Source organism: Camarhynchus parvulus, chromosome 4 (genome assembly GCF_901933205.1).
Source record: "Camarhynchus parvulus chromosome 4, STF_HiC, whole genome shotgun sequence".
Classification (NCBI taxonomy): Eukaryota; Metazoa; Chordata; class Aves; order Passeriformes; family Thraupidae; genus Camarhynchus; species Camarhynchus parvulus.
Window position 1 is genome coordinate 28,001,322 of NC_044574.1, and position 22,922 is coordinate 28,024,243.

The window sequence follows — 22,922 nt, forward strand, 5'->3', positions numbered from 1 at the left end:
CCAGAAACTTTGGTTTCACATAGAGCAAGCACAATTTCGTCTACATCTTAAATTTTATAGGAAACTTTTTGGTCTAAACACTTTTGGGATATGAAGGCCTAAGCTTAGCAACTTGTTCCTGGTCTTTGGGTAAAACTTGTAAGACATGATTTGAACACCAAGCAAGATCCGAAAAGGCATCACTAAAACATTGATTTCCTGTAGAGGATTTTACTGCATGATAAGCTACCTGCCTCCCAGGAGATTTGAAAATCAGATCTCCCATTTCTCTGCCAAACTACAGATCTGGAAGCATGGCTTCACTGGGTATATTTTCCCTTAAGCCCTGGTTGCTAAGGTCTGTTTGTGGAAGAGTGCCACCTTTGTGGAAGGAACTACTGGAGCCATGGGAAGTTCTACCCTGAGCACAGAGAAGTAGGATTTGGCTCAGCCAGTGTTGACTGAGAACTGCATAATGAAGCTCTTTTAGGATTTATTCAAAACTTTATTGCTTTCTAAGAGGAATTTGCATCATTGTTGTTTCTTACATGAGAAATAATATAGACTGCTTATGCTTGTCTCCCTTTCACGGTACTATAGGATGCTTCAGGAAATACTGGCGTCTGGCATAAATTTTCTTGGAAAATGCAGCCTCCACATGTCATGGCAGTTATTGACATTAAACTGTTCTTGTCTAGATAAAAAAACATGGATAATATAATATCAGGATTTTTCTTACTTTTTACAAACCACTACTGTTATTCATAGCATCTATAAAAAGTTGCCTAGTAGTCCCAGTTTACCATGTTGCCCTTGTGGGAAGGTAATGCTATTTTTGTCTTTGTGGTTGGGGAAGCTGGAGCAAAAAGCTGTTGTATAAACTAATGTACCAAATGAAAGATCAGCTGGGAAGTCTTGTCTGTTCAATCTGAAATCATCTTGGCTGTTGCCAGTTGATATCTCCCTTAGCATTTTCCACAGGGAAAGTGCTAAATAAGAACAGAGTGCTGAAATACATGCCCAGCCTAATTTGTAAGCCTGTTCCCACAGACTTCCTATCACATTACAATATGTCCTTCAGAGTTCTCTTTAAAATCACAACAAAAATGCCCAAACAAGTCCTTCTCTTTGGTGATTTCATGGCTTCTGTTTCTTCCTCAGAGAAGATCAAGTCTGAAGTTTCTCTGACTTCGTCTGAAATTGTAGGCATGATCAATTTGTTTAAGAAACCTTGTAAGTACTTGACTGCTGGAGCACATGATGTCCTGTCATTCAAAAGCTCACTGTTAAGTTTCTGTGGCTTAGTCTGGCACACTTCCAGCGGGGAGCTGGCTGAGGGGGGAATGTGCTGTGCTTCTTGTTTTTGAGTAGGAGCTGCTGCTAATGTATGTGCTGCTTTTGTCCATTTCTACGGCAGGTAGAATAAACAGTGTATGTGTGAAGCACAGTCAAATTCAAACCAGAGAGGTTATTCTGATTAATGTTTTTGCCCTCAGGCATCACTTGGGGGTTTCTGCTCCACTGTGGGAAACTTTACTCCTCCATTTGTGTTATGTCAGATGCTGTGCTTTACCATGCCTTTTGAAATGGTCTTTTTTAACCAAAGAAAGTTTAGAATTTATGGATTTAAATTTTTAAGTAAATAGAAAAATACACGCTTTTTTATGGTCATCTGGATTATTTTTCAAAGTTGTCAGAAAGTTTGCTATTTTAAAGCTTACTACTGTAGTTTTAATTTTGATGGGTTTTCCTATGTCAGTTCTCAAATATCTTTCAGTTGCTCTGATACTGACTCAACATAATTCCATTTTTATTTTTTGCATTGAATTTGCAGGGATTCTTTGACAAATTCAGAATTTATTGGAGTTAAATGTGAATGGACTGAAGCAGTGTAAAGTTTGTACTTCTGTGTAAATAAGCAAGCATGCTGTCAAGCAATGGTGTTGGATTCATGTAGTGATGTCCTGTTCATCTGTTTCTTTGGGGGGCTTGGGAAGGGGGATTTTGAGGACAAGGGGCCATCCACAGTGTTTATAATAAACAAGACTTGCTTTTGCTATCACATGATGATTGACACTGTAATATGACTAAAGCTTTAGTCTGTTTTCAGATTTCCCCATTATGTATCTATTCCAGTTCAGAAGTAAATGGTGCCTCTGTTTCCCCTGGATTGCATGGTGTTCTGCATGAGCTTGTGGTACTGAAAAGGCAATAAGGGGGGAAAAGACTCTCACTTGGTCACCAAGTGCCCTCCAGAGCAAGGCATGAATCTCCCCTGTCACCGACAGTCAGGTTGAATGCTCTCCCAGGGAAAGAAAGGAGAAAGAAAGCAATGTTAAAAAAAGCCTTTACTTCTCAACAATTGGTATATCTGCCAAAACAAATCTGTATGATATACCTCAGAGGAGAAAGCAGCAGGGGGATATAGGGGATGTATTTAATTAGCTCCAATTACAGATTTAAATGATGGAAGTAGTAAGAAGACTTACTTTGCATGTACTGTTGAGGAATTCATGTAGGAAGAAGAGACACAAGTGTTTGAAATACCTGGCTAGCTCTCTGTTGTCATCTGTTAATAATTCACATGGCTCTTTCATTTCTATTTTGTTGAGAAAAAGAGAGTAGGCTTGACACAAAGAAGCTCTTAACTTCCTCTGTAAAGGAGTGGGAGTACAGCATGTCCATTCAGTACAAAGAAAAGAATTTACTTTTGTGGAGTTTTCAGACTTTTTTAGTTTTCTTTTTGTAGGCAGCTTCACCAGTGAACTGTGGGAAGGAAACTGCTTCTCATGTGGCTTTTACACTTGTGTTAGCTATTGTTAGTTGAGCCATAACTGAGCTGCAAATTCCAGGCCCAGACTTTCCCAGAATTTGGTGCCTGCTTTTATAGGGAATCACTTGCTCTACAGTTACCACCAAATAAAATGGTGCATTGCTGTCTTGCCCTATACTGGGTTTGTGGTGGATCTCTGTAGAGTACTATCACAGAGTCTCAAAAAGCCCTGACAGACAGTTGCAGGGGATGAGTCTGATTCAATGTCATCGTGACACTTCTCTGAAAGCTGCTGTTCTAGCAAACCTTTGCCTATAACCACTGCCTTGTGTAATTGAAAAAGGATTAGCTAAATTACATATGTTTTCTCTGAGGGTACTTGTGTTTCATGGATGGGATTAAAAGCAGAAAGGTAGAGAATATCTACAGTTTGCCAGCATTCCAGCTGGAGTGATGACATTTCTGCATGCTTTAGTGGTCTTGTTCACAGAACCTGCTTCCCTGCTAGGGCTTTATTTTGTCTTTAAGTCCCTTTTCTATCCTAGTGTGTGCAATGGTTTCTGAACTCCCTTCCGCTCTACAAACTTACCCCGGGTAAAGCGCAAGTTTTGAAAATATTATGCAATTAAAATCTTCTTGGTAATATCTTACCTGGGATGTTTGTTTGTTTCTGTTTCCCTAAGAAGGATACATTTTATAAAGTGGTAAGTATGACTTACCTTACGCCTGCATAAGTATTAACAGAAATCTAAAAGATGAGAATGTGAACACAGCTGATTTATTTGTCCAAAATCTCTCTACTTAGGATAATAATGCTTTCTATAGATGGAACATGAACTTTTAATAGCTCATGGGTGGAGACAGACACTAATTGTCTCACCTGGTCATTTGTAATGAAGGCATTCATTATTTTTGTCCTTTAATGTTTCTTTCAGAAAAGCTGGAATGTATGATCTGCCTGCCTGTCCCCATGGGTCAGGAATGAATTGCAAATTACTCCTCTGCTGCTTGAGCAGACTGGCTGCTGTTGGAAATGTGATACTCAGCTACATGGAATTCTTGTCTGTACCAGCCTTGCCATGTCTGCATTCATTTTTCCTAAATTACTAAACAACTTACACTTAATGAGTTGCAACTAATTAGTACCTCTTGCTTTGCTATACCCATAAAATTATATTTCCAGTAAAATGCTTCATGAACTAATTAGACATCTCAACCCAGCTGACTTTTGTCCTCTTGTTTACTGGCTTCTTACTAGATAGTGAGATTAAAATCTTGTCATCTTACTTCAAAGATGCAATCTCTTCATGTTCTTCTCCCATTACAGACTACATTTAATTCTTATTCTGGAATGCTGCTTCCCCAAACGAGGTGTCCTCTTTATCCTGTGGAGCAGAGTGCCTGTCCCATTTCACAACACAACCCAAAGCAGGGATGACCAGCTGCTCTGTGGCTACACTTGCCCCAGCTGATGACTCGAGTGCTGAGGATAATAAGAGGCTGACACTGCATAGAGTGCTTGGGGTATCCTGCAGAGCAGGTACAGACAAACCTTACCAGTCTGGTGGCATGGTCCAGCAGGGCAGGGCAGGGACACACAGCTGTTCTCAGTGAGGTCAGCTCCTCAGCACTTACAAGCTATGGCATGGAGCCCATTTCAGAAGAGGAGAGCAAGGTCCTGGTTTGGCTAGGCTGCCTTGGTGGCTGTGGCCTTGCCCATGAACACCTTGAGGGGCTTACAGCCATCTTGTTTTTCCCCACTGTGGATCTTGGAACAAAAACTGTTTTCAGTAAAAGAAACAAAGCAAAGTAAGCCCCCTTCCCCCATCAGTTTGGGTTGATTCTGGTAGAGGCCAAGTAATGCTGGTGATGCCTCTGTGTGTGTTCCCCAGGACAGAGGTCTCCAGAGCTGCTACTTGGGATCCTGATGTACTGGAAGCACTGTGTTTCCACCATAGCTGCAAATGGTGATGTCCTTCAGAGAGTTGGTTTCTTGAAGGCTCTGAGGACTTTCCTGTGGGAAGTTTTGTGGCATACAGTTTAAGTAAACATTTGCTATTACAAGGAAGCAACACAGAATGTTGTATCTTCTGATCCTTCCTGGGACCTTGCACACATTTGAACAACCATGCTTTCCTCCCCCTGTGTTGGTCCCAGCTAATTTCAAATCCTTTGGCTAAGGGGCTTTTGGCCTCCCTTAGAGTGATGTGTAGTGCCTGAGGTGTCCATGGAGCAGTGGACTGCCTTAAGTGCTGCCAGGCTGAAACACTGTCCAGCTGGCAAGGCCTGCAGCTGGCTATCATTGCATGGATGTACAGATGCCCAAGGCGCCTTGAGGAGGAGCAGATACAGGTAGATAGTCCATTTCAGATTCTATCCAGGGTCCCCTTGCACCTTGTTCAGAATGTCTAATTTAAGTAAAACTGGTAAAAACACTTCCCTCTGCTTTTAGAAGAACTTAGTAAAAGCATTACAGTATTTTTAAAAGCCATTGAAGTAGCTGTTTATTGCAAGGTACTGGAGGCTGTAGCCAGGTGGGGGTGGGTCTCTTCTCCCAGGCAACCAGTGACAAGACAAGAGGACGGTCTTAAACTGCACCAGGGGAGGTTTAAGCTGGACATTAGGAAGAAGTTCTTCACAGAAGGGTTAGTTGGGCATTGAATGGACTGTTTGGGGAGGTGGTGGAGTCACTGTCCCTGGAGGTGTCAAGGAAAAGACTGCGGCACTTAGGGCCAAGGCCTAGTTGACAAGGTGGTGTTAGGCCATAGGCTAGACCTGATGATCTCAAAGGTCCTCTCCAACCTAAATGATTCTCTGATTCTGCAAAATCTCACCACTCTCTTATTTTCTCTTGTTTAAGTGGCTATCCAGATACTATCTGGATTGCCCTACTGTTAGTGAAGCTTTAGGATACAATGTGGGTGGTGCCCTGACAGGAGTCTGTTTACCAAACCCAAGTACAGATATTTTAACATTTCTTAATCACATATTTGAGTGTGATTTCCAAAGTGGCACATTAAAAGTAAGTAGCAGCTGCCCTCCTGTTAATGAATGCATATATATATGTATATAATGCCAGGTATGCATTCTTCCAAAAGTTGTTCTTTTTCAGATGCATCAGTGATCTGCTGTACACAAGTACACGATAAATTTTACACACATATAAGTTTCTGCACTAATTTTAATTCAGTATTTGTTTGAACATCAACAAACCAGTGATTTCTCAGGTGATGCAGCAGATCAGTTGCCATTAGCTAATTTTCAGTTTACAGTCTGAAATACTTAAGGTCAAACTGTGCAAGTTCATCAGCCAGAGAGCAGATATGTGTAGTATTAACTGTGACCAAAGCAGAACAAATTGCATTTGTTCAGAGTCATGTTTTCTTCAAACACAGTATGAACAATCCATATCCTGTGAAATATATGTCATCCCTCTACCATCAGATAGAGACACACCTGGTAAATCAAGCCTAACTAAAACCCAGAATATTTGGAGAGTGTCCTATTTTTTTCTGATGTGGTGTGTTAATTTTAGGGTTTGTCTTCAAACAATGTACAGTGTAAGAACAGGAAAAAGAAAAGGAGGGAATGTGCTTTTTCTCCCAGTTGAGTCATATCCTCTGGTGGAAAATCCTGGAGGAGATGATATTCTGCATTGGCACTACAATGTATTCCTGCCCAACAACTGGCATTTTTCTTTCTTCCATATAATATGTAGGACTTAGTCTGAAAACGTCAAAAAGAGGGGTGAAGAGGTGGGAGAAGCCTAAGCTTAACTTGTACACCCCTATTGTTGACAGTGCTGTCATTTCATGTATCTAAATTAAATGGTTCTTTCCTCTGACTGTCCTGGGTGGGTGTTACTGCACATACGGCTTTTGGGCTTTAGTCTGCTCTTTAAAAGAATGATCAAGTTTAGCACAGTCATTTAGAGCATCAGGATTTTTCTGAAAATGCAGTAGAAAACCTGGTATGAGGATCTGGGGATCTTACAGAGGGCAAGCGCAGAGCACAAATGAATGTTCTCTTCACCCAGGACTTTTAGATGTGTTACTTTTCCTCTTCTCTAAGCCCACAGGACAAAGCTATGGCTATGGTTGTTTCCATACTCATATTTGACAAATCTCTCAGAAACATTCGTGCGAGCAAGGTTTCAAAAAGTAGAACTTGGACTTACTTTGAGATGCTTTGCATTATCTCAGTGTCAAAATATGCCACAGAGAGAGATGTGAGCATCTCTTGAGGATATTTGGTCACATAATGGAAACTGATTGAATTTTAAAACTTTCATCTTGCTTTTTATATTTGTACTGTTAGAATTCTTTTCAAACTTGCATCTGTTACTGTAACTCTAGGTGATGCTTTACAGAGATGGAAAAACACTGACTCAGCTACTGAGTGCTTGTAGTCCAGTAGGTTAAGAATAGATACAAAGCAAGTAAAAAGGGATAAAACTTAGTAAGTGTTCACCTCTCTCCTCTGGCCCCAGCCCTTTCCCAAATCTGCTCTTTGATATTTTTTACAGTGAGTGCTCTTGGACCTTGAGTTTTATGAGTAGAGCAGGAATATCAGGTGGAAGGGAGTTTATGCAGGGTGTGAAGAAGTGTATGATGACAGAGAAGCAGTTAAGGAGGGGAGATAAATGCAGTTTGGTCAACATGGGCTTCCTCTGACTCTCCTTGTAAACGTCCTTAGCTGGACAGTCAGGGCACCCCGTCCTGTACCATGCTGCTTTCAGGGATCCAGAATTTGCTTCAGCAGCTAGGAAACAAGTATTCAGAGCTGCTGAAATGGATCTCAGCTTCCATCCATGCTAGACAGACAGATCCTGGCACTAGTCAGATCCAGGACAGGATTTCTGTTCCTTGGTCTTGCCACTGGACTGGAGCAGCTGGAAGGTGTCTGTTCTGCCAAAAAACACCCTGTACAAGTAACATTTTCTGGAGTGATGTTGCAGCATGAGACATAGCACTTAGCTGGTCCCTGGGGCTGTCACAGCTGCTGCAGCTTCTCAGAGAATGGCAGACACAACCTGCACTCCCAGTGTCTTTCCAAGGCTTACAAACTGCATACTTGAACAGTTTTCACTCGAGGGCCCAACTTGATGTCATATCCTGCAATCTACAATGCATTAAATTCCCTTGGCTCTAGTTCTGTTTAACCATCCTCACTAGCACATGGGACCTTGTGATTTGCCTGGCCACCTGAGTCCTCTCCATTCTTTGTTCTGGCATGTAGTAAATGGTAATTAGATTCCAGTGTGGGCAACTGATGGTTCAGAGGAAGTGCTGTCTCCTTTCTCAGTGAAGTTTAATAATCTTCACCTTGTGTGGCTAAATTTGATGTATTTCACCAGTATCATGAGGATAATGCTTTGTATTCTCAGCACAGTGAGACAATGTGTGATTAGAATGATCAGTCACATCCTGGCCTGGCAAATCCTCGCCTGGAACCAAAACAGCATGAAAATGGGAAATAGTTTCTTCTCTTTGCTCTCGTTACCTAAAGGCAAGATGTTTTAAAAGGAAATATCTGGTTGTCTTAGTTCAGGAATAGCGAGAGTTGTGCTTTTGTGCAAAGGCCATTTTAAACTTGAATAATTCTAGGTATTTTTTAAAATGTTTAGGTTTATAAATGGTTTGAGTATCATCTCTTTATGGCTGCTTCTCTTCTCCTCTTTAATTTTGCTTCTTCATGAGTAATTAATTTTATTCTAGCCTCATAAAATAGAACAGAGAGGGAGATTTCATTTAGCATCACTGTAGTATGATGGATTTTTTTTCTATTTTGATGTTACAGAATTTATAAGCCCTTTCTTGGTATTTCTATTTGGAGTAGAAATCTTACTTGGCTAACATTTAAAATAACACTAATTATTAGTGTTATATGTTAATATACTCAGTGTTAGCCAAATAACTGTGGTGGCAAAGTACATCTGAGTGTTCTGTGAAGTGAATATTCTAAGTTTTGCAAATATCAGAAGAAAACTATTCAAGACTTTATCTCTTAGATGTTTATAGGTTGGTGTAAAAGTAAATTTCATAGGTAGGTCTAAAAGTAAAATTTCATCAGATTTCTCTGTTTTCTGGTCAGTAAGTGCTTCAAGTGATGTCTTACTCCTCTAGTTTTAATTCTGGAAAGCAAAGGCAAATGAATCACCTCAATATTCTGTATATTTTGATACATTATGACAAGACAAGGAATTGAGTCAATTATAAGGTCCTTTTCTAAAGCAGATCTAGTGTTTGAGAAAGTTGCCAGAACTTCAACCTGAAGATATACAGTCCTATTCCTATCACATAAATGTCTTACTTGTCTCTTCTGACTGTGCTTGGCCTGGGTGGTGCAGACAACCCAGGCTGAGGGCTCTGGTGTGGATGTGGGAAAGCAGCTGCATGTTCCTGGTCCTGTCTTTAATCTGCTCTTTGTGTGTAAAAGTTGTTTGAGATTTTCCTTTGTGCCTCAGCCTGTTGCCTGCTCACTGTCTGGGAACAGGTGATGGATGAGGAGCAGCTAGGTTAGGTGTGTACAATGCTAGAATAATTAGTGATTAATACTGATGATCTGTTTTATCTCAATGGTCTGTTTAACTGCTCAAAATCTTGTTTCTAAAATAGCTGGTAACAGTGTTGGTTAAGTGCTGGCTCAGGTGGAACTTTTTTTGATAGCATTGCAGTCAATATTAAGACACCAATTTCATCCTTCAGCTGATAGTGGTCTATGTTACAAAAACCAGCAATTTCTGAAAAAACTGGAAATGGCCATCTAACCCTGGTGCTCAGAAGAGAGATTGAGTGCAGACTGGAATAAGGGAGTGCCAGCAGGAGAGGTGGCAGTGGAGCACAGGGGTGTTCTCTGTGCCATGCCAAGGTGAGCATGTGATACTGGAGATGCAAGAGAGACAGGAGGAGTTGCAGGCTACACACAAGTAGCTGGCTATCCTCTCCTGCTGACATGCCCAGAAGGAAAATCTTGTCCTTCAACAACATGGAGAATGTCTCAGTGTTCTTCTGCTCTTCCTGAAGATGGTAATCTGGGCCTGTGTATGCAGTGGAAGCTGCTCGGACAATGAAAATCCAGACGTTCGTTAAATAGGCAATTTCCCAGACTCAAGACAGATGCCTCAAATCTTAATCTGGCCACAATTTGTGTCAATATCAAAGGATTTGTTTGTCAGAAGGAGCAAGTGAGCCTGGCAGGGTGGTTGGAAAGGGAAGCCTGCAGCAGGAAGGCGCAGGGGCAGCAGTGAGGAGCCAAAGGTGTCCTTCTGCCACAGCTTTGCACAGCTCCAGGGTCAGGGATGGCTCCTTGTGAGGGCATGGTGCTCCCAGGCTTTGGAGTGGAGCACAGAGCAGGTTCTTCAGCCCCTGTGCTGCCGACTGAAGTTACTTCCTGTGATATTTTGGGAATATGCCAATCTGGGGAATGAGTGACACAATTCCTTTTGTCTACATTGCCCAGCAGAATAAAGAAGTTGAGATTTGGCTTCCTTCAGAAGTTAAAAAAACCTCAAGCACTCAACAAAACAAGACTGTTCCCAGCTCCATGCTTCTCTTTGCTCTGGTTTTCACCATGCAAACATTGACTGTGGTGTCTGCTTTTCACCAAAGCTCGCTGGATAATTTGTGATTGCTATGGTTTATGCAGCTCTTTTCTTAAGGTATTGTTTATTTTCTTTATTTTGCTCCACAGCTGCAAACCACAACAGCATGATTTAATTCTGTGAAATCAGAGATCAGCACAAGTTGGTTTTGTTTTTTTAGACACATTCAGCCTGAAGTCAGATTTAGCTTGGTTTTCGGGTTGTTCAAATAAGGGAGCCTTGTGATTAATTGCAAAAATTAGAGATGATCCTGACATTTTAGTTCTTTAAATCTGGGGAGGGGAGGTGGATTTACTGCCTTCTGTTCAGCTTTACCCTTATAAAATTTAATGAAGAGCTTATTAAATTAATATGTCTGCTGAAGTTGTTAATAATTTGCTTAGAATAAGATCCCTTTTATTCCTGTGCTTTCCATATCACTTTATAATTCTCAGAACTTTGAAAGAAGACGCACAGGCATAAAGTAATTGTTGGGGTTCCCCCTTCTCCTAATCTCCCTCCCCTTCATTTAGAGCTATATGTAGAACTATGTTGGAACTTTTTAAAATCGTGGAACTGCCCTAACTCAAAAGGTATATAGATACTTTCAAGAAAACCCACTAACATCTCATGACTGGGGAGTAAGTAAATTCACAAAATGAAAATTTTAGTCTCTCCATTTAATCTGACCTATTTAAAATATTCTAGCAGTTCATCTGAATTGCAAATTTAAAATTAATATATGTTTGTCATTGTAAAATATATGATACTAAAACTGTGCAAAAGTGAAAAAAATCACTCTGAGTATATATGTCTGTACTGGTCTCAGTTTGTGTAAGGCATTAAAAGCAGAAATAATGCACCTGGTTTTTCACCATGACATGAAATTTGCATCCAGTAATATTGCCTTTATGTGACATTGAAGAGAGAATATGTTTTGCGTCATAATGACTTAGTAATGTATTAGTTTGTTGTTCCCCTTAAAAAAAAAAAAAGGAAAAAATTCCAAATCCCAATCTAAAATATATTGGATGCACCTGCTTTCTTACAGCCTTGATTTATTAGCCCCTAATGATTTATTAGCCAGTGGGCTCTCCAGCCCCCTGCCTGGGTAGTAACCCCTGCCACTCCCCTGAGCCCTTTCCAAAGGAGGACATTTCACTTTTGCAGCAGCACCACAGTGCTGGCTCATAATTATCCTGTGATCAGCTGGAGTGGTCACATCTGTCTTTCACCCATTTCTAGCTGATCTGGGACATCTCAGCAATAGGCCCTAAAGGAATGAGTTTGTACATAATACTTCAGCTCATTTCTATCCCAGTTATCCCAGTCCTCCAGCCATCCAGACTTTCTGGCTTAGCACTCTGACTATCCTTTGAGGTCAGGACACTTCTCTGCTTTTTCTTCTTATTGATAGAACTCAGCAGCATGCTGGTAGCACTTCTGCCTTACCACTCAAGAGGTTTGATCTATGAGTTTTATGCTCTCTTCATGAAAATTTCATTAAAATAACATTTTATATTGTAGCTTCTGTGATGGTGAAATGCTCCTCCTCTCATTAGTGGAAAACTGGAGGTGGTATGGATCTAAAAATGTTGACCAGTGCAATACAGGGTTTATTTAGGAGTGGAGAGGCATGAAAAACCATTCCTGTAACACAATCCCTTGCAAGAATGATCTTATAAACTGTGATTTGAGTAGGATCCTGGTCTGTCAGCCTGTGCCAGCCTTGAAGAGGTATAAATGACCTCTGCAGCTGGGGAGGGGCAGTGGGAGCTGTTTGTCCAGTGCACGTGGCACTCCTTGGACTTTGGACTGCTCTGCCATGGGGCCTCAGGGAGGTGGCTTTGCCTCAAGGAGGTTTATCTTTTCACACACAGCATGGCCAGGACTTCTTTGAGTCAGGAGTTTCCACGTAAGAAATTAACTGCTGAGGGAATCCCATGTTTTACTTTTTTTTCCTCTGAGAAGGAAATAATGATCCAACATCTCTTTATTGCGTTGACATCAAGTGTTTGAATCAGCTCTGGAAACCTCGGGTAAAACCCAGCACACCAAAAGGGTGTCGTGTCCCATCATTAATAACTTGAGTTAGTAAGCCTTGCACTAGTAAAACAAAGCTTTCTCCCTTCTGTTATGTAATATTTTGTTGATGAATCAGGAGCTATTGTGGTCTCTTCCTTTCTAAGAGTCTCACATGCATCACTGCACCCAGAGCTATAATAAGCAGGTTTTATCTTATCAGGTATGTTCTTCAGTGCAGCCCAGCATCTTGGGAACATCTATTGCATTTACATAACCCTTTCTCAAATGTCCTCATGGATATGAACTCCACTACCTATTCTTACTGTCCTCAGATGTGAATTCTAACTTTTTTACACCCTCTGGCCACTCACTGTATAGCCTGTAACTGGAGCTTTCCCCTGGAAGAAGGGAACTCCTGGGCCACAGTAGGGTTTGCTCCTGAAGTTTATACTAATTTTCTCATACTGTCTTCCCTGATCAGATCTCTGCTATCCCAGCCTACCTCACACATTCCCAAAGTGAGCTACCTGCTCCAAGTCTGGTTGTGATTTTTGGAGGGCAGTGTCTTCTCTGTCCCAAAGATGCTGCCCAAGCATGGCAGTGGTATGGATTAAGAATTCAGAATGTCAGTGTTAAAACAAAGGGTTGGATGAATGAGGCTTTCTGACCTCCAGGACCACTCATTGTGATGCTTGATGAAAATAGAAGTTACAGAAATAAAAGGACTGGCTGTGAAGACTTCGATTAAAGGGTGGGGAAAAGAGAACAGGAGCTCAGAAATGAAAGGAGAATTTTTGCCATAGTAAATGAGACTGAAGAAGTGGATATTTACTTAGCTCTAGTTCTTCTTCTTAAGAAGAAATGTTTGTCATCCAAACATTTTAAAAATTTTATTTACTCCTCCTCTTCATTCATAATTCTTTGTTGCTTTTAAAGAGCACTGTGCCAAACCTCATGCAGTGGGGATTAAGTCCTTTTGCCTTCAAGAGGTATTTCCTTGTGGTTTCAAGAGAAGTGTCGAAATAGCTCTTTCCTTGCTCTGGATGATAAAGCATATTATATGCTGCTTGAACATTAATAGACTCTATTATGATGATTCATAAGTGTCTCCTGACAGCTGACTGTCTCAGCTACATATGGTTTCTGTGCAAAATACGGTCTTTGGGAGGAAGAAAAACCAAAAAATGGGCTGGTTTTTCTGGAAATGTTTTTGCTTCTGCAGATGGCAAGGGAAAATAGATGTTTCTGGAAAGTAAGATTCGTTCTTGCTATGTTATGGATACTTTAGGTAGTATTACTAGTTTATATCAGGTAATCCAAGAATACCCCATCCTCTCTGGGACAAGGTTTGCAAGAAATAGTATCTCTTGTAAGATCACCTGATACTCTTGGAAAAACAGGCAAGTAATGGCCCACTATTTTTCCTTTGCTTTGCCTAGGTGTTTCATTAGACCATTGTGGCTGCACCAATTTGATGCCTTCAATACCTCTCAATCTTGTTTTCATTTAATGTGTCTCAAGTATTGGTGTTATGTCAGGTGATATTATCTCTGTCAGCATGGGACTATTGCACACTGTCAGCTTTATGACTGTTACGTGCCATCACTAAATGTCTTACAGAGGTGAACCCATTTCTGGGAAGTTACCTGACTGAATCTGAGCATCAGGTTTTTGGGGTTTTTTCCTAATGTCAATCTTTATTCCCTGTGTGCTCTCTTAAACATTTCCTTGGGTTCTTTTGTGTTTGTGCCTGCTTTGTATATCCTGGACTGTGTCCATCTATCAACCCCAGGTATCTATGAAAGAGAGGGCAAGGGATTGAGGGCAGGGCATGAAGGCAGAAAATGTCCAGAAATCAATTTTCACTGTGAAATCAGATGGGCTACCACAGGTACAGGAGATCATACCTATTTTTAAAATATGGGAACATGGTAAAGCAGAACAAAGCCTTCTCTCTTCCTCCTTGATCCCAAACAATTTATTCCCCTTTTCTGGTGGGGTGGAAACACTTCTCCAGGCAGCACTGAAAATTTATCAGCAAAAATGAGCATCTCTGGCATCTCACAGAAATGGATGCACTGAGATATGGAGTGGGTGGGAAAGCTGGAAGCAAGTGCCAATCCTAGTTTGTCCAGAGAAGCTCTATGCCATTAGAACAGACTGGGTGAGGGGGAGAGAAGCAGCTTTTTTGGTGGGGACCTGAAAAGCAAAGAACTTTTTGCAGAAGCCTGGCCAACCCAGGGCTCAACAGGGAACTGCTTATTGTAGTTGATACACCTGAGTTATTTTTAAAAGAGCATCAATAAGCATACCATTAGCTTGAAATTGAGGGTTTTTTTTTTAATAGTGATACTAGCAATGTGTACCATAACAGACTTATTCTGATGCAATAAGAAGTGTCAGTCAACTTACCCTCTTAAAAAAGGCGACCTTTTAGTCTCCTTTCCCAGCTTGGCTGCTGTATTGTGCCTGCAGCCCAGTTACCCACTTGTCCTCTCTGCCACACAGTTCTTAATGCTACATCTATATGGATTTCCATTCCCTAAATTCATTATAGAAATATCTATTCCATTAAATAATTCATGTTCTCATTAATCTAGCTTATTACACCATATTTTATAGCCATTAACACTAACAAAGAACGCATAATTTTGGAGACAGCTCCTGTGCAATATCTCATACCATGAGAAGTGTCATAGACAGGTGCTACATTTCATACAATGAGCAAAAAAATCTGTGAAATCTTTACAAATCCCATTTCAAAACTGGGGCTTGAAAAATCTTGGTCATAAAAACTTAAAATTCAAATTGACAATATGAATCCCGCTTCTATTTTTTTTCCCACCCAACAATCATCTTTCTACCCACCAGGTGATGCATGTGCTTGGTCAGCTCTGCTCAGAGATGACCTGTCCCTCAGGTTTCCTCACCCACACTGCTGTGAGTGCCCCCAGCACTGCAACAAAGAGGAAAAGCTGCAGGGAATCAACACTCTGTTAAATATTTAGGCGTCTCTTCTAGGATTATGTGAGTCTTTCTGTTTCTCATGTTAAGTTTGCGTTGCTTGAAAACTGTTTTTCAGATATTTCCAGGGACATTGACATGTCCTGTATCCCATCCAGTGGCATAACTTCACCCCTTCCTGTTGTCTGGAATACATTGCTCACTCCCTTTCCAATAGTTTAAATCTCTTCCCTCTATAATCATGCTAGTTAAGTCTCTGGCCTGTGCTTGTATTGAGGATTCTGTGCTGTTTTTGAAGGGGTGCACAGCTTGGGAATCCCAATGGAATTGAGCAGTTTAATTGCAAGCTATTTTATGGGGAATTTTCAGCTGGCATGTTGATAAGCCTTTGCCAGCTGGAGTCCAAAGGCTGTGCTTGATTTCCTGGCAGTAAAGGCCATTGCACCCACCTTCATCCTTCTTGGAGAGCACAAAGAGAGGCTGCGAGAGGAGAAGCTGCTCCCCTCTCTCATTGGGAGTGGAGGCACCATGTGCTGCCTGCGTGATGCCAATTCTCTGCTTTAACTGGCTCTGAGTTACACACTGCATGTCTTTGTGTATCTGACAAATTATATGACAGGTTACAGATTATTCTAATCTGCTCTGCTGCTCTTCTGGTATCTGAGAAGGGAGTGCCTACCATATGTGCTGTGTTATTCTAGCTAGTGTATCCAGCCTTGTTTATCTGTTGCCTTCACACCTTATGTTATTCTGTGATTCAAAACTGGTTTACTGTTAACTGTTTACAGTGATTTGAACAAGATAGACTTGTCAAACAGACAGGAAAAAAGGTTTAATTGCTTATTTCCCCTGGTCTCCTGGGGCTGGATCTGTAGGATTCCATTAAAGTGATTAAGTAGAGAAGCAAAAGGCATATGTAAGCTGACTTGTTTCCCGGCTCTCCCAGCAATTGTCCTTGTTGCAAGTTGACACCACTAAATGTCCCAACTTTCATCCTTTCCTATCCTGCTTTTTTCTCTCAGCAGTTAGAGATGGACAGAAGGGATGAGTTGTGTTTGAGAATTACAGACTCAAAAGGCTTTTGTGCAAAGAATTGTCTGCTGCATTGCTGATGTTTGGAATACTTTCTGTACTTGTTTTACTGTTACAGGAAGCATTTCACCCTGCAGTATCATCCCACATCTTCCTCCATAAGATCTTGAGAAAAATTTACGTAAACAGACTTTGTCTTAACAGTCAGGCATTCCCTCCTTAGAAACCTGGCAGGATGGAGAGCAGCATGTGCAGCCTGTGCAGGGCAGGGTGTTCTCTGGCTTCGCAATGAGTCACAAAGTCTGATTTAAAGAATTCATGGTTAGTAACATGACAGCTCTGATGATGGGTGTGCAGCAAGGAAACAGCTAAGGGACATGTTAAGTCACATGGGGAAAAGCAGATCTGTTCTGCAGATAAATGTGTTGGTTTTCACCCATTTTAATGAAATGAAAGCTGTGTTGACCTGTTACATTTGTTCAACACTAGACTCATAGTTGGTGAATCAGTACTATAGATTTAAAGTCAATGAGGCAATTCACACTTATATCTGAAGATCTCAGAAAAGGAGGGGACAGGAGTAATGTGGATGAATGACATGGTGAGAACCTTTTCTAAAAAATGCTGTCGTTTAATTGATTTATGCAGTAAATTACGTTAACCAGCAAAATTGGCATAATGCAGCTTTCCCTTTTGAAGAAAGCTGAGGAAACAAGTGAGGTGAGAACTCTGAACAAATAGCTCTTCTACCCAGTCTTGTAACTGATAGTGATGTTTTCTGTCCTGTATGCTCTACCATTTGATTTTTGGTGTTTTGCAGCCAGTGTTTGAAGTGCATAAAGGGTCAGAGCAGCTGTGGCCAAGAGCAGTAATTTCTCTCTTTCTCTGCATGAAGGGTTTCATATAGGAATATATTCTGTTACATATAAATACATTCTACATATACCTGAATTCAGAACTGAGCAGCAAGCAATTGGTCTGGCTGGAGATGCAAGCTGCCCTGCCTGTGGAAAGCAGGGCTGGGAGACAGGTAATCTTCCATATCCCATTTTCTTCTACACTGGTAAAACTGCTGTTCCAGTTGTTGTTTTTCTCATCTGCTTATTGTGAGTCAGTGATTCTGGACTGGAAAGTTCTGATGCTGGGCCTGAATTTGAAGTTCATAATTCAGCTTTTTATTTTTATGCTGCTACATGGATGCCCTGATGTTTTAATGAACCTGCATAAATGCTGTGTATTTTGACTGCTCAGGAAGAAGAATTACATTTGTGTGAACTTCTTATGGATCTGTAAAGGAAGTGCAAAATTACTATCTCTTGTGTCTTTGTACTTTCAGTGTAGATTTCTTACTTCATTTATAATCAGGTACAGATAGATGAACTGTGTGTAAGTTTGATGCCATGCTGGGTTTAACTCAGGCTCTCTGGTACTATGCTGGTTTGGAAACCACTTGAAGTAGCCAGGTCAAAATATGCTTGGGCACATTTTTCCCTCTAAAACCCTGCAGGTACTCCTCCAGTGACTACAAAGGTGTGTTACCAAGATGTGGCTTTACCCTGCTTAGGTATAGCAGAGTGGAGCGTAAAATCCAAGGTGGAACTAAAGACTGCTATTGCACTGCAGAAGATACTCCGGGTTTCCTGGTCAAAAGTTCCTACATGCATGTACTTTGCAACCAAACTAGGGCTTTCTGCTGAGCCCCAGCCCACAGGAGGAGCAGAGCACGCTGAGGCAGTGTGCACCACAGCCTGCACAGGAATGTAATTAGCTCATGAAAATATTTGCCACCAGTACAACATGATGCTTCTCAAATTAGATTATGATAGGAGGCTGAATGCTAGGGTTAAAAAAAAAAAATAAAAAAAAAAATAAAAACAAACAAAGAAAAAACCCAACTACGTTGTTTTAAGTAGATCTAATGCAAAATTAAGGTAAAGCCTAGGAGGAATACAGCACTTTAACAGTTATTATGTTTTATGTATTCTCTGATTCATCCCAGCCCCGAGAAATTAACCCATTCTTGACAGCAGTTAACAAGAAATTCATGGTACTTATTTTTAATAGATGGGGAGATAGCAGTTTGAAGCTGCCTTTATTTTTTCCAGTCACTGGTGGAAGAAAAGAGGTTACTTTTTTTCCTGGTTAACTTTTTTATTTCTTGTTCCTGTCTTCATGTATGTTTTGTGGTTTTGCTGTGCTTTTATTGGTGTTGCTTTGAAAATTTCAGTGTCTCGAGGAAGAAATGCTTGGCCAAATTCTGTCCTCAGTTACTTGTGGGGGAAAAAAATCAGAGAAATGTATTGACTGCTGATATAAAGCTGGATGTTTATTGAAGTAATCCAGTACAAACCAACTGAAATTTATCCTTTTCTCTTTGTTCATTTGTAAATTGACTTGTATAACTTGTGAATAAGTAGTTATGAGGCCACATAACTAAAACACAGCTGTTTGTTTTCTATTGCTTTCAATTCAAGGCAGAGGGTCCAGTCCCTTCCAAAGGGATGTGACCAAAGCAGCGTTTGTCTGTTGGTAAAATGGTCAAAACTGTGATATAAAACTTGAAACCACTGCAGCATTACGCTCTGGCTTTGCAAAACTATCCAAAAGTTTGGCGGCAGATCCTTAGAGCCAAGAGCAGAGGTTTGAACGCTGCTTTGTCAGTGTGACGCGTCCAGAGGAGGTTGCAGCCAGGCATTTCCATGGCGAGCGCCGGGCCGCTCCGGGCTGCTGCCTCTCTGCTCTTTGACCCCGCTCCGGCTCGGAGCCCGCTGCCGCGGCGGGCGCTCGCCCCGCCGGCCGCCTCCCTCAGCCCCGCCGCTCTCTCTTGTCGTCTGCAGACAAGAAAAAGGCAGGCAAGTTCCAGCCTTTCAAGAAGCTCTTCGGCAAGAGGAAGAAGAGAGAGCCCGCCTCAGAGTGCGAGGAGCCCAAGCTGAAGCCCAGCCACTCCTTCGGCAGCATCTGCAACGGCGCCTTCTCCGCGGATGGCGAGCCGGGCGACGGGCTGAGGTGAGTGAGTGCCCGCACTGCTGCCAGCCCCGCTCTGAGCCGGGCGACGGGCTGAGGTGAGTGAGTGCCCCGCACTGCTGCCAGCCCCGCTCTGAGCCGGGCGGCGGGCTGAGGTGTGAGTCCACTCTGCAGCCCGCTCTGACCGGGCGGCGGGCTGAGGTGTGAGTGCCCGCACTGCTGCCAGCCCCGCTCTGAGCCGGGCGGCGGGCTGAGGTGAGTGAGTGCCCGCACTGCTGCCAGCCCCGCTCTGAGCCGGGCGGCGGGCTGAGGTGAGTGAGTGCCCGCACTGCTGCCAGCCCCGCTCTGAGCCGGGCGGCGGGCTGAGGTGAGTGAGTGCCCGCACTGCTGCCAGCCCCGCACTGTGACACAGCGCGTGTCCCCCGGCTTCTGGTGGGGCTAAACCTCAGTTGTCCCTCTGCCGAGGGGCAGCGATTTGTGCATTGCTTGTTCTGAGGCGTGTGCATTTCTCCTTCCTCGGAACGTGACACCTGCTGCTTTAGAGCTCAAAATCTCGCTGCTGTAAGGGGCACGTGTGCTGCTCTGCAAATCAGAAATCCCGGGGGGAAGCAGAAATGAATCTGCTCCGTGTTAAATCACAGAGCAGGATTCAGAGGTATTAATGGCACCTCTGTTTTTCAAGCTGGGAAAAGAGAAACTTACACTGGCTGTTATAGATACTTCATTGCATACATTTCCCTGCCAGGTGGAATCTTTGTGTCGGGACAGACACATCCTTTTTCACTCTATCCCAAATAATTTTTGCATTGTAATTGGGCTCAATAAAGAGACTGCTTTTATTTTGAACCAATTTGAATGTAGAGTAGAAGAGGGGAGAGAGGCATCTGAAAATCAGATCATATTCCAATGACAATGGAGGATGACAGAAGGACAGCATGAGAATTTTCTTTGGGGATGGTGGGAGTAAGAAACTGTACAGAGTAAACAAGTCAGCAATCTCTAACTAGGAACAGGAAAAATCCCCAAACCAAACAAACCCAAACAAACAAAACCCAAACAAAAAACCCCTTACCCCAATAGCAACAATGCCCCAAGACCAGATGCACAAACTACTAAAGTCAGTAATACCTATTTCACTTTCCAACTGCTCATCTCAGAGAGGTTAGCTGACTCCTGATCAAAGCCTGCTCTTTTGGAAGAAAAGGAACTGTTTGCACTGGGAAGTGTATCTGGAAGTGTAACAAAAAACTCTGAAAGGGTAAAAAAACTATTCCAAATTCCTCTGCTCAAGAATGAAATGTGTATCAAAAGTGTCACCCTGAGCAGTATTTCTAATGGTGTCTATGAAAACATGATTTTAAAAATTATTTATTTGGGGGATTTTTTTCACTCTGAGTTTTTATTCCATTCTGTGAAATTCCTTGACTACCAGGTTTCATTTTGGTTTCTGTGGTGTGGTTTTGTACACTCTTTTGCTCATCCCAGCTTTTTCAGACAATCAGTACTGAGCAAAGCCACGCTGCAGCTGGAGGTGTGACTGACACTGTTCGTGATGCTTTAGCTGAGTGCACGATGCCAGGCCCCTGGAGGAGGTTTCAGTGCCTTTTCCCTCACAAGCAAACTGAATGGCATCATCTCACTATCAGGCATTTCCTACTTGGCATAGCTGAAAGTGCAGTGCTGCACCCAGAAACAAACAGTGATATGGGAACTTGTCCCGTTCCTCAGCAGCGACACGAAGGTGTGGCAGACTTTGTTTGAGACTGTTAAATGTTTGCATTTTTAAACCTATTAAATTTTCTAATTAACAAAAGCATTACAAGTTAGCTTCTGGTGGAAAAATCAGACTGTACAACTTAAATCAGAGAGGATCAGTAAGTGGGAAGGGTCCCATATCTCATCTGAAGTGGACCATTTCTTTCTGTGATTCCTCAGAGGTTTTGGCCTGCTAGAAATACTCAGTCAAAGCTCTGTTTTTCCTGCCATTTTAATGGTGCAAATGTGGGTGGGGTTTGATGGTAATTTTCAGTTTGCAGGTAGTTTTTGCCACGTTACTCATGTTACAAGAAGCGTAGGTGTTTGGTGCAGTGCATTCAATTGCTTTGATAGCTTAGTTTTGCCACTCCAGTCTGTTTTCAAGATCTTCCATCCATTATATTTTTTAGCCTTTCCTGTAATTTCAAACATTTATGAATTGAGTACAGAGATAGGCTAACTAAAATAATACACATAATTGTTTACAAGTTATCTAACAGTAGATGCACTGCCATACTTTCCACTATTCATACAGGAACAGACTAGAGCAAATACAAATAACCAGTAGTATATGTACATAAGCAAAATCCTGAGAAGTTTTGTAAAACCATTTGCTTCAAATTCTTTAAGAATGTATAATAACCGTATAGTAAAAAAAACTTAATAAAAGTTCCAATTTTGCAGTAAAAGCGCAGGAATGCTCCCATTCCTTTAATAAGCTATATTTCTTCCTCAGCCTGCAATGTACATGAATTTGTTATCTACAGATGTGTCCTGTGGACATTTAGCTTTGTTTTGGGGAGAGGAGGTGGTTGTTTTGAAAATATATTAAGGGAGAAAGCTGCTTCAGGAAGGTAGAGACAAGCAAATGGATGAGTGTAGGCTAAAGAAGACATGTATTGCTTCCAAGACCTAAGCTAGTATTTCACCTAGTGCTGTATTGGCTTACAAGCCTGCTCACAGCTAACACCTGAATCTCTAATGGAGGCTGTGCTGACTGGCTGATGCAGACGTGCCTGGAGCAGAGCAATTTAGGTAATCTACATGTGGTGTAGATTGACTAGCTGAGTTGGAAGCACCTGAGAGATCTGCCTGTCCATCCTTTCTTACATCCTGGATTCATCAGATGCAAATAACTTGCTTGATATCCTGATGTATGCACGCTTCAACCTCTTTATTCATCTATGTTATTTTGCAATACCCAGGTGAGAGGTTTCCTGCTGCAGTTTGTCTTGCTCTGCCTGGAATTCCTTTTCCCCTTTCTATATTGCCCTTCTTGAGTTTACAAAGTTAAAACTGTATTCATTAACTTTCTGTCCTAACCATAAGGACTGGGAGATAGAAGTATTGAGTACAAGAAATCTCCACAAGTTTGTGGAGTTTCACTGAAGTCTCCAGAAACTTCTGATCTGAGGCTATGATTTGGCACGTTAAAAGACTTTATATTTGTCTTTTTTGTCACAGTTGACAAATACTCAACATCTGAGCAAGCATTGTGAAGACAGACCTGAAAGGGTACCTGTACAGTGCCCTACTAAAGTTTGTCATTCTAGCTTGATGTGCAGAGGCAGTGGGGAATTAAATTTCTCTTATTGGGGGTACAGTAGAGTACCTCTCCTTAGGCTGAATGCAGTATTTCAAAGGACCTGGAATTAGACCTGTCAGGTGTTTAGGACTCAAGTGTGACAGCATTGACCTTCCAGGAGAAAGTCTCTGAGCAAACTTCAGTGTCTTGACAGTGACTGCCGCAAAAATGGGACCCCCTTTACTTGCAGCATTGGGCAGTTCAGTGTGAAGCACTCTAGATCAACAGTAAAAAGTGATCTGTCTACCCACTTGGAGTTTCAA

The 22,922-nt window shown here is 41.8% G+C and overlaps 1 protein-coding gene across 5 annotated transcripts in view; it reads left to right on the plus strand.

Moving 5' to 3' along the window:
* CRACD (capping protein inhibiting regulator of actin dynamics) overlaps window positions 1-22,922 on the plus strand; it is a 129,289-nt gene that overhangs the window by 71,420 nt on the left and 34,947 nt on the right. For 4 of the 5 annotated variants that reach the window (XM_030948506.1, XM_030948510.1, XM_030948507.1 and 1 more), the window contains exon 3: window positions 19,193-19,361. The exons of the other annotated variant lie outside the window; for it this stretch is intronic. The gene's annotated coding sequence lies outside the window, so the exon portion shown is untranslated. The remainder of the gene's footprint in view (window positions 1-19,192; window positions 19,362-22,922) is intronic. 5 annotated transcript variants of the gene reach the window in all.